Genomic DNA, 4763 nt, shown 5'->3' on the forward strand with positions numbered 1-4763 from the left:
TGTTGGTGCATTCACCGCTTCTGGAGGCAGGTTGTTCCACTGGTTAATTGTTCTAACTGTCAGGAAGTTTCTCCTTAGTTCTAGGTTGCTTCTCTCTTTGGTCAGTTTCCATCCGTTGCTTCTTGTCCTGCCTTCCGGCACTTTGGAGAATAGCTTGACTCCCTCTTCTTTGGGGCAGCCCCTGAGATATTGGAACACCACTATCATGTCCCCCCTCATCCTTCTCTTCGTTAAACTAGACATACCCAATTCCAGCAACCGTTCCTTATATGCTTTAGCCTCCAGTCCCCTAATCATCTTTGTTGCTCTTCTCTGCACTCTTTCTAGAGTCTCAACATCTTTTTTACATTGTGGTGACCAAAACTGGATGCCGTATTCCAAGTGTGGCCTTACCAAGGCCTTGTAAAGTGGTATTAACATTCTTGGGGTGAACGTTCTTTGGCAGGTACTCCTCGACTTACGACTTGCAATCGTGCCCAAACTTTCTGTCGGTGAGACAGTGAGCTTGATTCTGTCTTGTTTGTGGCAGCCCCTCGGATACTGGAACACTCCTATCCTGTCCCCCCTGGTCCTTCTCTTCATTAAACTAGACATGTCCAATTCCAGCCACCATTTTGATCACATGACCATGGGGATGCTGCAAAGGTCATATGTGTCCCTTTTTTCAATGCCATTGTAACTTTGGTCATTAAGAGAAAGGCCGTAAGCAAGGACTTGCCTGTACTGTCTCAGTTTTTCTACATAAAAATGGGATAATTTTGACTTGAGTGGTGCAAGGAGGAGAAGACCATCCAGAACGCTCCTGAATGGACCCTCTGTGGTCCAAAAAGGTCATGATGAAGGAAGGTGGGAATGCAGGGGAAAAAAATCTGTCCCCTCCCCCCCTCCCTCCTTGGCTGAGACTTTGAAAGGAAGAAAAAGCCACCATAATGATGCTCGCTTGAGCCACTCCTGGCATTAATCTTTATTTCAAATTAGAGAAGGCAACATGCTTTTAGTGCAATAATAAACCCACAGCAAGCCGTCGCTGGAATGTTGTCGTTTTCCTCTGGGCTCTTACACAGACCCGGGGTATTGATTAGGCTTTGAAGTAACACAACAGCTGAATTGTGGATGGCAAATATGTGTTGAATTGATCCCCTCTGGTGGAGACGTCCAGCCCACCCCTACTCCTGTTGACAGGATTTATTGGCGAAGGTCAGATGTGAGATGGGGTTGGAGAGAGGGATAAACCTGGTTTAGCTCTTCTTATACGGCCCCTTGTGAAGCCACAAACTCTCTCCCCCCTCCTAACTCTTTCAGCTGGTTGTCTATGGAGATGCTCAGTCATCTAGATCATGGTTGTCCCAAAGGTGCTTTTCAAATGGGCAACTGGACTTTCTTGTTTTTTCTTTGAAAATGTTTTCCTTCTCCTCCAAGAAGCTTCTTCAGCTCTGACTGGATGGTGGAGAATGGAAGGATTTATATTCCTTGCTGTCATCTGATCATTTGCCTTCTTTTGGAAAGTTGTTGAGGCCACTTGGAGGTTTATCTCTCTCGGAGGAATACAACAATGTCTATCTCCGGTCTACACAGTCCTTTCAGCAGTTCCAAGAAGGCTCCACGCCCATTTGCACTACTCGGGTGACCCTGAGGACACAGATAAACCTCCATGTGGCCTCAACGACTCTCCAAAAGAATGCAAATGACCCGCTGTCTGCAAGGAATATAAATCCTTCCATTCCTCACCATCCAGTCAGAGCTGAAGAAGCTTCTGGGATGAGAAGTGAAAGGTTTTCAAAGAAAAACAAGGAAGTCCCGTTGCCTCTTGAAAAAGCATCTTTGGGACTTCAAGCTGGTTTTATTTTATTTAACTTTAAATATTGGGAAGAGAAATATTAAGAATAAGAATAAGAAATAGAATAGAGAAGAGTAGAATCATGATAGAATAGAATAGAGAATAGAATAGAGAAGAGTAGAATCATGATAGAATAGAATAGAATAGAATAGAATAGAATAGAGAAGAGTAGAATCATGATAGAATAGAATAGAATACAGAATAGAATAGAGAATAGAGTAGAATCATGATAGAATAGAATAGAATAGAATAGAATAGAATAGAATAGAGAAGAGTAGAATCATGATAGAATAGAATAGAATAGAATAGAGAAGAGTAGAATCATGATAGAATAGAATAGAATACAGAATAGAATAGAGAATAGAGTAGAATCATGATAGAATAGAATAGAATAGAATAGAATAGAATAGAATAGAATAGAGAAGAGTAGAATCATGATAGAATAGAATAGAATAGAATAGAGAAGAGTAGAATCATGATAGAATAGAATAGAATAGAATAGAATAGAGAATAGAATAGAATAGAGAATAGAGTAGAATCATGATAGAATAGAATATAGAATAGAGAAGAGTAGAATCATGATAGAATAGAATATAGAATAGAATGGAATGGAATGGAATAGAATAGAATAGAATAGAATAGAATGGAATAGAATAGAATAGAATAGAATAACAGAGTTGGAAGGGACCTTGGAGGTCTTCTAGTCCAGCCCCCTATTCAGGCAGGAAACCCTATGCCATTTCAGACAAATGGTTGTCCAATCGATATATTATCTATATATACTCTGCATACAACACACACCTACTGCCTTTCACCATTCCTCGTGGAAAAAAACGAAGAAGCCTTAAAATTGAGCTCTTTGTTGGAAAATGTATGGGAATTTCTATCCAGGCAGCATTTCGGGACGATGATCAATGTTTCTTTGGGGAGATAAAAAGAAGACTGTGTTTATTTACTCCTGATGAGGCAAAACATCACAAGCAGAGCAGTAAAAAGCCATCGCTGTTTTCTCCTAGGAGAACGGAGGAAGAACGGCCGATGAGCCTAGTAACGTTTAATTTGAGTGATGGGAGGTAGGAGGGCTTTTTATTATAAGCTGATTTTCCTGAGGTTTTGGGGTTTTTTTTAAAGGAAAAGCAGAGTGTTACACCTGTGGACTCTTGTCTCATCAACCATTATGGAAGCTGACAGATTTTATTACCTTAAGGAAGGATTTTTCAACGTTGAAGATTTATATGTTGTTCGGTAGCAGAGCACAGAGGAAGCAGCAATGAGGAACCAAGGAAGTTAAATATGTGCAGCTTGCTCAGGACCTGATTTGATTGATGCTCCTTAAAGGTGATCATCTGATTTTTTTATTTTATTTTTTAAAGAAACAATACAAATTGCAGTCGAGAGAAATGTTTTAATCCTGGACAACGCAGGGAGCTGCTGAATAAGAATATTGATTCTTCTGGGCTAGAGTTTGCTTCACCACTGGCAGCAGTGATCTTGATGTTCAGGTGGATTCCTTTCCTAGCTCTCCCTGGAAATGTCAGTGACACATCCTGAGACTTTGGCATGCAAAGGATTGCTTTTACTTCCTGACCATCACTTAGGCCCTGACATGAAATTCATTAAAAACAAGATAATCATCAGAGGTGATTTCTTAACTTTAGAAGGCAAAGGAAGAAAAATGGAAGGAAGGAATGAAGGGAAGGAAGGAAGGAAGGAAGGAAAGGAAAGGAAGAAGGAAGGAAAGGAGGAAGGAAGGGAAGGAAGGAAGGAAAGGAAGGGAAGGAAGGAAGGAAAGAAAGAAGGGAAGGAGGAAGGAAGGGAAGGAAGGAAGGAAAGAAAGAAGGAAAGAAGGAAGGAAGGAAGGAAGGAAGGAAGGAAGGAAGGAAGGAAGGAAGGAAGGAAGGAAGGAAGGGAAAAAGTTGATGAACGAAAGGCTATTCCCCACCTCTGGTAGAAGCAAATAATGCTGGAGTCATGACCACACAACTGAGACCAGAATTTCCGCTGCTAAGTAAGGCGGTCATTAAGTAAGTCACACACCTGATTAGACAACCTTTTTTGCCACAGTTACACGAATCATGCAGTTGTTAAGCGAACATTTGTGAAGCAAATCCAGTTTCCCCTTGACTTCATTTGTCAGAAGACAGATGGGAAAGTTGCAAATAGGGATAACCTGACCCGGGGATCTTGCGACTGTGGTAAATACATGGCCAGTTGCCAAAAAATGCCCAAATTTTGATCATGTGACCATAGGGATGCCGTCTGAGGACCGGTTGTAAGTCACTGCCATTGTAACTTTGGTTGCTAAAGGAATGGTTGTAAATCAAGGGCTCCCCAGTCCCAGATTTAGACTGCTGAAAAACTCCAGATCACAATGGAGGACAATGAAGGCTTTGAATGTTCTCTAGCTCAGGCGTCCCCAACCCCTGGTCCGTGGACCGCACCGGTCCTCAGCATTCCAGCCACCAGGCCGCACAAACAAGCAAAGCCCCATCTGCGGGATGCAGGTGGTACACACATCCACGCACCCTCCAGTCCGTGGAAAAACCTTTCTCCACGGCACCAGTCCCTGGTGCCCAAAAGGTTGGAACCTCTGCTCTAGATCTTTCTTCTCATCCTGTGGTTGGTTGGGTTCATGTAGGTCAGATCTGGTAAGGCTAAGTAAGGATATCTTGTAAGAACGGCCATAGTTCTAGAACAGAACCGAATGGCAGAGTTGGAAGGGACCTTGGAGGTCTTCTAATCCAACCCCCTGCTCAAGCAGGAAACCTTATACCTTATTTCAGACAAATGGCTGTCCGATCTCTTCTTAAAAGCTTTCAGTGTTTAAAAAACTCCCATGATTTCAGTGCAAACTTAATGCAACGAAATGGAGAGGAATGTTTACTCCAATTCTTAATCATACAAATATCCCCTTGTGCGCTTATCT

Source organism: Protobothrops mucrosquamatus, unplaced genomic scaffold (assembly GCF_001527695.2).
Source record: "Protobothrops mucrosquamatus isolate PMUCROS unplaced genomic scaffold, P.Mucros_1.0 scaffold4220, whole genome shotgun sequence".
Taxonomy (NCBI): domain Eukaryota; kingdom Metazoa; phylum Chordata; class Lepidosauria; order Squamata; family Viperidae; genus Protobothrops; species Protobothrops mucrosquamatus.